Source organism: Dermacentor variabilis, chromosome 6 (genome assembly GCF_050947875.1).
Source record: "Dermacentor variabilis isolate Ectoservices chromosome 6, ASM5094787v1, whole genome shotgun sequence".
Classification (NCBI taxonomy): Eukaryota; Metazoa; Arthropoda; class Arachnida; order Ixodida; family Ixodidae; genus Dermacentor; species Dermacentor variabilis.
Window position 1 is genome coordinate 82111740 of NC_134573.1, and position 12702 is coordinate 82124441.

A 12702-nucleotide genomic window follows, 5' to 3' on the forward strand; every position below is an offset into this window, starting at 1 on the left:
TCAGACAATAAGAGTTTAGGGTGGCCGGTATACCCCGCGTTAGAGGGGTAGACCGGGCACCCTAAGCTATCATTGTCTCATTGGCTTGCGTTAGCGACAACGCAATTACAGTGCCCTTCATGCCTGCGAAAAGAAAATGGAAGCATATTGTGCACGAGAAAAAATAAATAAATAAATAAAACACATGTAATATTTTGCAGAATGAAAAATATACCTGGTAGTTTCTTATTTTCGATGAAATGGCACTGACGCGTTCTTCTAATTTTTATATATGTTCCGGGAAACGTTGAGATAATGCAAAGCAGATTTGTGGCGCTTGACACACGCACAATATTTTTCAACTTAAGCGTTAGGTGCGTCTGGACAACCAAACACAAATATACTATTACGATATGATCAAGCGATGCTCAAGAAATGAGCCGCCGCGAGCATGACGACGAAGTGGCTCTGTGCCCTTGGCGAGCGAGTGTCGCCCTGGCTGCCTGGCTCCAGTGAAAATAGCCTGTAAATAGCGTCTTCTGTTTGTGTCTTTCCACACGCAACATTTAGGTGGAGGTCAGCGATCCCCGTCCTCACCAAGGAACTCAGAAGTGGTCGGCACACCGAGCTTGTCACCTCTGCAACGGCTTCTGCTTGTCGCACTGCTCCAATCGTCACGGTCTCCCCACATCGCGACCCAGGTGTGTTCTCTGGCCTGGAGCGACAGGATGTTGACTGGATCAAAGCTTATGAACACGCCAGTGCTAATAACAGGTGGGACCCAACGATTATGCTCGCCTATGTCATCTTTTATCTCGGCGGCACCCCACGCGTGTGGCACCAAACGCATGACGACGAGATTACCAGTTGGGACAAGTTCAAAGAGAAGTTACGGGAACTGTTCGGCGACCCCATTGGGCGCGAGCCTGCAGCGAGAAAGGCTCTTGCGTCTAGAGTTCAGTCATCTACGGAGCCGTACGTTTCCTACATCCGCGACGTCTTGGCTCTATGCCGCAAAGCTGACGATGTTGACGAGCCGATAAAGTGTCACATGTTCTAAAAGGCATCGCCGACGACGCTTTCAATTTGCTTGTTTTCGGCAACGTCTCGACTATCGACACCATCATCAAAGAATGCGGTCACCTTGAACAAGCTAAGAGCCGTCTTATCACAAACAACACCACGAGGCTACTCAACACTGCTGCTACGTCGACATGTCAGGGTCGACCACGTCAGACCACCACCTGTGACGACGTCACCCGTATTGTTCGCCGCGAACTCGAGGCCACCTGTTCGTGAGTTTTCTCCTCGACGCCTCCTGATCCGCCAGCAACCACCATTGCGATAATCCAGGCCGTCGTCCGACAGGAATTTGAGAACATGGGTCTTAACTCCGTGTGTTCCACGTCTCAACCCTGCGTTCCCCAGTTCTCTAGCGGCCCTCCTCGCCCTCGGCATTCCTTTTCCGCCGCATCTCGCCGCAACCCGTCCGATTGGCGTACCCCTGATGACCGGCTGATCTGCTTCCACTGCTGTCGCATCGGCCACGTTGCTCGTCACTGCCGCAACCGATGGCCACCACCTCCTCGGACATACACCGCCGCTTATTCCCACACCTTTGGACCTTCCGTTCCCTGTACCACCCGCCATGAATCCACTGCCGCTGATGCTCCTGCTCCTAACCTTCGGTACAGCCGCTCGCCCTCACCTCGACGCCATCAGTCTCGTTCGCCCCAACCCCGTCGCTTCTCTTCGCCGCCTATCGCCTCCCGGATCCAGCCGGAAAACAAGGCACTGCAGCTTCTGGAGGTGAAGCTGCGTTGTCGACCCCGCTCTCAAATCCTCTGCTCACGTTACCCACGAACCGAAACCTTCTTGACGTTGACGTTGACGGCTATCCTGTCACGGCACTCATCGATAGAGGAGCACATCTTTCAATTATGAGTGCTGCCTGCCGACGACGACTGAACAAGCTCCTCACCACAGCGTCGGCAAGTGTCGCCCGCATTGCGAATGGCGGTACTGTGCCTATCATCGGCATGTGTACGGCACGCGTCAGCATCGCCCGCCGCCACACTCCTGTCCTCTTCACCGTAATTGCTCATTGCCCCCAAGACCTCATTCTCGGCCTCGATTTTCTCTCCGCACATTCTGCTCTTACTGACTCCTCTTCCAGTACCCTTCGCCTTGAGTTGCCGATGCTCGCAGAACCGTCTGACGCACCCCGCTGCCGCTAACGTCCCACCGGCTTTCTTCGCCTGCAGCCAAAGTCAATAGCCCACATTGAACGGTTGTCTTTCCCACCAGTTCCTGATTGCGAGTACCTCTTCACTCCTCTGCCCGACATTCCAATAAGGTATGACGTTACAGTGCCTCACAGTATACTTAATATTACTGGGAACCGCACTCGCATGCCTGTCTGTAACTTTGGATTGGGAAAGCAAATTCTACCGCAAGGTATTTGCCTTGGCACAGCTGATTGTCTCGGCGACCAATACGTGGCAGCGTTATCGACCGATGGCTCTCGCGAGCTTAGCGGGCCCCTCGCGCCAGCCTCGGATGCCAATCCCAATATAAAGAAAATGGTTGCGACGGACGTGTCCTCGGCGCAGGCTGAAGAGCCTTGCCAAGTATTATCGTCCTACCGAGATATTTTCGACATGGACGATCACCCTTTAGGCCAGACGCTCGCGGTCAAGCATCGGATTCTCACTGGGGATGCTACGCCTATTCACCGACGACCATATCGAGTTTCTGCGTCAGAACGCCGAGTAATTCGAAACGAAGTCAACAAAATGCTCGATAAAAACATCATTGAGCCTTTATCGAGTCCCTGGGCGTCACCTGTGGTGTTGGTTAAGAAGAAGGACGGCACGTGGCGCTTCTGTGTAGACTACCGTCATCTGAACAACATTACTAAGAAGGACGTCTACCCGCTCCCACGTATAGACGCCGCGCTTGACTGCCTGCATGGTTCCAGCTATTTCTCGTCTATTGATCTTCGTTCGGGATACTGGCAGATTGCTGTTGACGATATGGACAGAGAAAAAACCGCGTTCATCACACCTGATGGCCTATGCCAATTTAAGGTAATGCCGTTCGGATTATGTAACGCCGTGCCACCTTCGAGCGTATGATGGACTCCTTGCTCCAAGGTTTCAAATGGTCCACATGCCTCTGCTACCTCGACGACGTCATCGACTTCTCGCGAACGTTCGACACTCACCTTGAACGTCTCACAATTATACTTGATCTATTTCGAAAGGCGAAGCTGCAGCTTACCTCGTCCAAAAATGTCGTTTTGGCCACCGGCAAATTACTCATCTGGGCCATCTCGTTGATGCTTCCGGAGTACAGCCTGATCCCGTCAAAACTCGCGCTGACAGAGAGTTTCCGATTCCGAAGAGAGCCGCAGACGTTCGAAGTTTTGTAGGGCTATGCTCGTACTTTCGTCGTTTTGTTACAGATTTTGCGACGATTGCTAGACCCCTAACAAACCTTTTGAAGAAAGGCGTACAATTCTCTTGGGGCATGGTGAGGCCGCCGCCTTCTCTCGTCTCGTCACTCTTGGAACCTCACCACCCATTCTCGCCCACTTCGACCCTGATGCCCCTACAGAATTGCGTACAGATTCCAGCGGTCATGGCATAGGTGCCGTCTTAGCCCAGTGTCAGCGTGGCCAGGATCGCCTTATTGCTTATGCAAGCCGCCTCCTAGCACCATCGGAGCGCAACTATTCCATTACGGAACGAGAATGCCTTGCTGTTGTCTGGGCGGTTGCGAAGTTCCGTCCTAACCTTTACGGTCGCCCTTTTTCCGTAGTCACTGACCATCATGCTCTCTGCTGGCTCTCTTCGCTAAAAGATCCTACAGGCCGGCTTGGTCCATGTGCTTTGAGGCTACAAGAATTTTCATATTCTGTGGTGTACAAGTCTGGCCGCCTGTACCAAGACGCTAAAAGCTTGTCGCGTTACCCTGTTGACGACTCTGGCTCCTCTAATATTGCCAATGCTTCTTGCGTATTCTCTTTATCACAGCTGCTTCACTCCGCCGACGAGCAACGCCGTGACGCCTACATCAGAGTACTCATCGACCGTTTTGAGCACTCTCCAGCCGATGCTGCTCTACGCCTCTTCGTCCTCCGCGACGGTACTCTGTACCGTCGTAACCTTTATCCGGACGGCTCTCCGTTCCTACTTGTAATACCTAAACACTTCAGCTCCACCGTTATCGAAGAGCTCCACGACGCACCAACGGCAGGACATCTCAGCGTATCTCCAACATATGACCGTGTATGTCGCCGTTTTTTCTGGCCGGGCCTTGCTTGCCCGTTCCGCACGACGTTACGTCGCCGCTTGTGAAGTTTGTCAACGACGCACGAAGCCTTCCCAGCTCCCCGCTGGTTACCTGCAGTCGTTCGACATCCCTGCTGAGCCCTTTCATCTTGTCGGCTTAGACCCTCTCGGCCCATTTCCGGAATCTACATCAGGGAACAAGTGGGTTGCAGTCGCAGTGGACTACGCGACCCGCTACGCCGTAACCCGTGCTCTTCCGGCCAGTTGCGCAGCTGATGTTGCGGACTTCCTCCTACATGATATTATTTTGATGCATGGTGCTCCGCGTCAATGGCTAACAGACCGTGGCCGTAGGTTTTGGCCAAAGTCACCTACGACATCATGCGCGCGTTCTCAATACGGCATAAATTTACCACCTCCTACCATCCCCAAACGAACGGCCTCACAGAGCGCTTGAACCGCACCCTTACAGACATGCTATCCAAATACATTTCCCACTACCACCGTGACTGGGACCCTGGCTCTCCCTTACATTACCCTTGCATACAACTCTTCCCGTCTCGAAACTGCTGGCTTTTCACCGTTTTACCTCTTGTATGGCCGCGAACCAATGCTACCACTGGACAATGTGCTTCCGTCCGCCACAGCTTCAACTAGCGATTATGCCCGTGATGCAATCGCCCATGCTGACCACGCTCGCCAACTTGCGCGCGCTCGTCTACAAGTGTCTCAAGACAAGCAGAAGCAACTCTACGACCTCCGTCACCCTGATGTCCATTTTGTGCCCGGCAGCCTCGTGTTGCTTTGGTCACCTTCGCGTAAAGTTGGCCTATGTGAAAAACTCCTTTCTTGTTACACAGGTGCATATCGCGTGCTCCGCAAAGTGACCGATGTCACCTAAGAAATCGCTCTAGCCACTCCCACTACGTCCTCCCCTGAGACAATCAGTGACATTGTCCATGTCGTCCGACTCAAGCCCTACAACTCTCCACGCGCCTTGGATATTTAACAGCACCGTGACGGTGCTTTTACCATCGGGGGGGGGGGGGGGTTGTATTACGAAATGATCAAGCGATGCTCAAGAAACGAGCCGCCGCGAGAACGACGACTAAGTGGCTGTGCGCCCTTGGCGAGCGAGTGTCGGCCTGGCTGCCTGGTTGCAGTGTAAATAGCCTGTAAATAGCGTCTTTTGTCTGTCTCTTTCCACACGCAACAATACCATGTGGGTCTGCTGCATGCGCCCTGGCGAGACACTAATCATAGTAGCTTCCTATCTTAGGGCGCCCCTGTTCAAAGAAAGCCTAAGAGGTTTAGGCGCACGACAAAATTGCGATCAGTCGAAACCAAGCACGACGTTCCCACTGCGTGGCACTTTCTCTTAGCCTGTCTTTTGCTTTGTGACCTAATATGTGAGAAAAGCATGAATCAACCAATAAATAAATTGGGAAATGACGAAAGGTTTTATTTCATTTCATCAAAACGTGCGCATGAGTAATAGGGACAAATGCAATTTCGAAGACACGCATATTAATTTAATAACGGCAAACCGATTTCTGTCTCAAAGGCGTCAAAAAGCAGCGATCGAAAGCTCTGACTTAACATCGAAGTTAAGTAGCCACGTCAGTTCGGCATGAACCTTGCAAAATAGCGTTCCTGGAAAGAAAAGCACGCTCGCTGATCGCGCTCGCGTTTCGACACGCATAGAAGCCGAATGAAGCAAGTGTCCCAAGAGTTTCTAACAGCGAGAATCTATGTGGTGACGCACGGAAGTTATATATACCGTGGTATACTTTTGCGATTAGCAAGACGATCGAACGAGGAATCGGCTATGGCGGTGTCTTCGAGAGAAATTTGTTCAGCCGCTGATCACGAAATCGCGGGTTTGATCCCTGTCTGCGCAGTAATGCAAGGACGCTCTAGCATTCAGGTCTAGGCGCACGGCAAATGAACACACACATACACGCACGCACAAAAACACCGGCACGCACGCACGCACACACGAGCGTGCGAGCACATGCACACATACACACTCAGACAATTACAGTTTAGGGTGCCCGGTCTACCCCGCGTTAGAGGGGTAGACCGGGCACCGTAAGCTCTTATTGTCTCATTGGCTTGCGTTAGCGATAACGCGATTTCAGTGCGCGAAAACAAAATGGAAGCATATTATGCACGTGAAAAAATAAATAAAGAAAAACACACGTAATAATTTACAGAATGAAAAGTATACCTGGTAGTTTTTAATTTTCGATGAGATGGCGCTGACGCGTTCTTTTTATTTTTATAGATGTTCCGGGAAACGTTGAGATGACGCAAAGCAGATTTGGGACATTTGAAGCACGCACAATATTTTTGAACTTAAGCGTTAGGTGCGCCTGGAGACCCAAACGCAAATACACTATTCGGGTCTACTGCATGCGCCCTGACGAGACACTAATCATTGTAGCTTCCTATCTTAGGGAACCCCTGTTCCTAAGAGGTTTAGAAGCACGATAAAATCGCAATCAGAGGAAAGCAAACACGACGTTCCCACTGCATGGCACTTTCTCTTGGCCTGTCTTTTGCTTTGAGACCTAATATGTGAGAAAAGCATGAATAAACGAATCAATAAATTGGGAAATGACCAAAGGTTTTATTTCATTTCCTCAAAACGTGCGCATGAGACATAGGGACAAATTCGATTCCGAATACAAGCATATTAATTTAATTACGGCATAAAGATTTCCGTCTCAAAGGCGTCAAAAAGCAGCGATCGAAAGCTCTGAGTTAAGAGCGAAGTTAAGAAGCCACGTCTGTTCGGCTTGAACCTTGCAAAATTGCGTTCCTGGAAAGAAAAGCACGCTCGCTGATCGCGCTGGCGTTTCGATGCGCATAGAAGCCGAATGAAGCACGTGTCCCAAGAGTTTCTAACAGCGAGAATCTATGTGGTGACGCAGGGAAGTTATGAAAATATCTTTGAAGAACACGGATGATATTTACGTGTTCGGTTTTCGTAGCAGCTTGGGGGCGCAGCCAAACTAGCACCTCTGTGACAAGTAATATCACTCATGTTTTACCCTCTTAATGGACGCTTATGCTCGCTTCTCTATGCACGCTCTTTCTGACCATGCCATATTGTACTGTATAAGAATTATCCCAGCAGCAAATTCTTGCTAAATTGAGACAACCAATAAAACACTCCTATTTCTAATTTTCTACCGCATCTTGCCTTTAGAATTATTACGGTGAAAACTTTAATGCTTCTGCTTTCTTTCTTTCCCAATTTTTCAAGGTGTCATGTCGAACACACGCGGCGACTTAGAGGGCCCCTCGACAGGCCACAATAACAAATTTTGGTTACCTTTTGGAAGTTGCTTAGAGGCTCTGTGAGGAGCGTTCTACCGCAAGAATTTCCTAAATTGCTTCGTTAATAACAGTGATGTAAATATTCGAGGGTCCCTAACGCATGATTTCAGGAGATGTGCGTCATCGCCAAGATAAAGCTCCCTCCACTAGTCTCCATCTAGCCTCCGCAAGCTAAACTCCTTCCCCGGCACTCTCCTATACCAGAGCTTGAGGATCGTATGAGGCATACGTCATGGGCCCGCCTTTCTTTTTTCTCGCTTTTTCTTGCGCGGCGCACCTCCGCTAGCGTTGTCGCGCGCTAGCTGCTGTGTTTGCCTCGTTTCGCGCAGTGCGAGAGACAAGACATTTTGCGCGTTGCGCACGAGAACACTTCATTACGTCTATAGAAAATTTATTAAAAATTAAAGACAGACAGACAGACAGACAGACAGACAGACAGACAGACAGACAGACAGACAGACAGACAGATAGATAGATAGATAGATAGATAGATAGATAGATAGATAGATAGATAGATAGATAGATAGATAGATAGATAGATAGATAGATAGATAGATAGATAGATAGATAGATAGATAGATAGATAGATAGATAGATAGATAGATAGATAGATAGATAGATAGATAGATAGATAGATAGATGGCGTCCTGGAAGTGCTTGAAGTACCTTATAAATGCTGACGCTACAAAAAAAATCGATGACACGCACCTCACGACGACTTTCGACGTGTATAGCATCGAATCAATAAAGCGACACAACGCATTGCCGCTGCCGAAACGAGCTATGTATGGGGCGTGTACTCCATCGGGATTTCTCTCCGTACCCAGTTCGGCACATGCGATAGCACATACGCACGAAAGAGTATGTTCTATTGGAGTATTTGACACAACCGTAACGTAATCAGTGAGAAGTACGGGCTACTGGGTGCTAATTGGTAAGAGGTTCACTGAAGAGCGTTTCCTACGCAGAGCATTCATGGCGCATTCTCCTCAAGCGTCAGGTTGCTGTCCTTCAGAAACCGGTGTGTCGTGGGGGCTTGATTCCGGACACGATTGGATAAACTTAAAGGTGGATTTTCGGTCATTGCAGAGCAGCTCCTTTCCAATGGCACGTCGCTAGTTACCAAAGTTGACGTCAAAGACCTTCATTGTAAAGCGGTACACACCTACTGGACTCAAGTTGGCATCGAAGAGGTTCATTGAAGACTAGCGCAGACCGGGTGTCACATATGCAGTGCTCGAAGGCGGCCTCCCAAAGTTTTATTCAGGAGCGGTACCTGACGCGACTCGGATGACAACGCTGTTGTGAAGACAATGGAGCGATTAGATGTCGGTGGACAAGTAATGAATGATGACTGTATAACAACGATGGCTTGACGACGCTGGGATGACGAGAGTCACATCATGAAACTATTGCCTAAGAAAGCTATTATCATGAATCTACCTATTAGCGCAAGCTGTTAGAACTCTTGGACCACTGGATAAGCGTAGGACGCTGGACACATTGATAAGCTAAAAATGGCGGAAGTAGCAAAGAGTGGTAATCGCATTTAAAATTACGCCTACGGGAAGTAAGTATCTGTCGTGTGGGGCCATGAAGGAAGGTAATAACATCAAAGATGGTTCCTGATGTCAATGGCGCCACTCGTAGGGAGAGTCCGTGTTATATCAGATTAGTTGCGTCGCTACCCATTGGTTCCCAGGCGGTGACGTAGGAAAGAGGTCGAAAATATTTAACCCAATACGGAATCGGCTTGAGATGAATGGCAGGTACCAAATTAGGCAACAATGTCTAAAGATAATTCAACCTCCTATGGAATTTGATGAAAAACAACTTCAAGGTGACAGCATACACCGCCCTCACTCACAACGCGGTAATGACGGCAAAGGCCAGTCTCACAACCCTGAGAGGCTGACCTTCACAGAGAGCAAAGAACAAGTGTCGACGACTTTCGTCGCAGGACCACGAACCCTTGTTTCCAAATTGCCTCATCCTTGCTTCCAAGGTACCCGCCGCGTTTGCTTAGTGGCTATGGTGTTGGGCTGCTAAGCACGGGGCCGCGAGATCGACGGTCCCATATCGATGGGGGCGAAATGCGAAAACACCCGTGTACTTTGATATAGGTGCACGTTAAGGAACCCCAGGCGGTCTAAATTTTCGTATTCACCCACTACAGTGAGCTCCATAATCAGCTCGTGGTTGTGGCACGTGACACCCCATAATTAAATTTTGTTGCTCGGAAGGTCGGGGATCAGAGCCAGAGTCCAGAAAGGTGGCGCGACCGTGGACGGAGTTCTGTGGACACTACGACCATTCTGATTGGCGGTAACAAGGTCATGTAATTTTTTGTAGAGAAAAAGCGAAAATAACTATTTGAAAAGCGGTATCCTTTGAGGCAGTGAAGTGTGCGGGCATATGCGTGCTATGACATTTAGCGAAATCAAAGATTTAAAGTGCGCCTACATGGGGTGGTGCTCCCATATCAGGAGCCAGTTGTGTACATAGGTGAGGTAAACCCGTTTCTAGTTTCTTTAAACCTCGCGGCCTCACCTTCTCACCAACAAGCAACAGTAGGCAACAGATATATTGACGACGGCTTAGTGCGACACCCCGGTATAGCGCAGGCCAGCTACCACATTACACGATCCCCGGCATTGTAGGCAAGCGACCCTATGATTGACGTGAGTTCTCGCCAAGTACCCTAGAACCAGAACACAATAGCGTATAGTTATCACAGGTATTATAGGGTTGTTGCCTGAGCGTGAATTTCGGTAACTTTTTTACTGTTTACAGATCGCCTGCTTTAGCGAGTTCTCCACGGCATCATGCGGCGCTTGGTACGACTACCATACGTTTGAATAAATTTTGTGTTGCATGTGTGTTGAAGCCGAAAGAAAATCAGGAAAGGAGTGCACCCTATAGACTTTACCGCTACCGATTTTTTACGCGGCAGTTGTAACGTAGTACGATGCCGTGTCACTCATCATTTTACCTGCGTCGCACCCACAGAAATACAGCAGATAACCAGACTTCCTGCAGCGGGCGCAATGCTGAGTGTGCACGGTCAAGAAGAGCGCATTCACACATCCTTCCCAATCTCGCCCTCACATTGGCGCCTTGTATCACCTTACAGCTTATCACGTGACCTCCAAAGCTGGGTGCGTGAAACGAGCGGCCTCGGCAAGCTGGACTGCGACGGCTTCCATGGTGCGGCCACGCCTCGAGTGCTCATATAGCTGCTAGCGCAATAAACGTAAATTGCAATAGCGGGTGGTAGAGTAGGCAACCATTTCATGATCTCCTCCCAGAGTCATGTTTATCGAATCGCTCTCGGTTCTTTTGATCCGACAGTTTTCGGTCCTAGCAGAAAGGGTCACTCGTGTTTCCGTGGTATACTTCTGCGATGAGCAACACGATGGAACGAGGAATCGGCTATGGCGGTGTCTTCGAGAGAAATCTATTCAGCCGCTGATCACCAAATCACGGGTTTGATCCCTGTCCTCGCGATAATGCATGGACGCTCTAGCACTCAGGTCTGGGCGCACGGCAAAAGAACACACACGCACGCGCGCATACACACACACACACGCGTGCGCGCACATACACACATACACAATTAGACAATAAGAGTTTAGGGTGCCCGGGCTACCCCGCGTTAGAGGGGTAGACCGGGCACCCTAAGCTCTTATTGTCTCATTGGCTTACGTTAGTGATAACGCGATTTGAGTGCCCTTCCTTCACGCGAAAAGAAAATGGAAGCATATTATGCAAGTGAAAAAATAAATAAAGAACACACACGTAATAATTTAAAGAATGAAAAGTATACCTGGTATTTTCTTATTTTCGATGAAATGGCGCTGACGCCTTCTTCTTGTTTTAATAGATGTTCCAGGAAACGTTGAGATGACGCAAAGCAGATTTCGGGCGTTTGAGGGACGCACAATATTTTTGCACTTAAGCGTTAGGTGCGCCTGGAGACACAAACGCAAATACACCATTTGGGTATACTGCATGCGCCCTGGCGAGACACTAATCATTGTAGCTTCCTATCTCAGGGCACCCCTGTTCAAAGACAGCCTAAGAGGTTTAGAAGCACGATAATATCGCAATCAGAGGAAACCAAGCACGACGTTCCCACTGCATGGCACTTTCTCTTGGCCTGTCTTTTGCTTTGAGACCTAATATGTCAGAAAAGCATGTATAAACGAATCAATAAATTGGGAAATGACCAAAGGTTCTATTTCATTTCCTCAAAACGTGCGCATGAGTAATAGGGACAAATTCGATTCCGAATACAAGCATATTAATTTAATTACGGCAAAAAGATTTCCGTCTCAAAGGCGCCAAAAAGCAGCGATCGAAAGCTCTGAGTTAAGAGCGAAGTTAAGAAGCCACGTCTGTTCGGCTTGAACCTTGCAAAATTGCGTTCCTAGAAAGAAAAGCACGCTCGCTGATCGCGCTGGCGTTTCGACGCGCATAGAAGCCGAATGAAGCACGTGTCCCAAGAGTTTCTAACAGCGAGAATCTATGTGGTGACGCAGGGAAGTCATGAAAACATCTTTGAAGAACACGAGTGACATTTACGTGTTCGGTTTTAGTAGGAGCTTGGGGGCGCAGCTAAGCTAGCACCCCTGTGACTTGTAATATCGCTCATGTTTTGCCCTCTTAATGGACGCTTATGCTCGCTTCTCTATGCACGCTTTTTCTGACCATGCCATATTGTACTATATAAGGAGTATCCCAGAAGCACATTCTTGCTAAATTGAGACAACCAGTAAAACACTCCTATTGGTAATTTTCTACCGCGTCTTGCCTTTACAATTACTACGGTCAGAACTTCAGTGCTTCTGCTTTCTTTCTTTCCGGAAATGCCACTTTTCGAGGTGTCATGTCGAACAGACGCGGCGACATAGAGGGCGCCTCGCCGGGCCACCATAAGAAATTTTACTTACTGTTGGAAGTTGTTTAGGGGCTCTGTGAGGAGCTTTCTACCGCAAGAATTTTCTAAATTACTTCGTGAATAACAGTAGTGTAAATATTTGAGTGTCCCGAACGCATGATTTCAGGAAGCGAGCGTCACCAC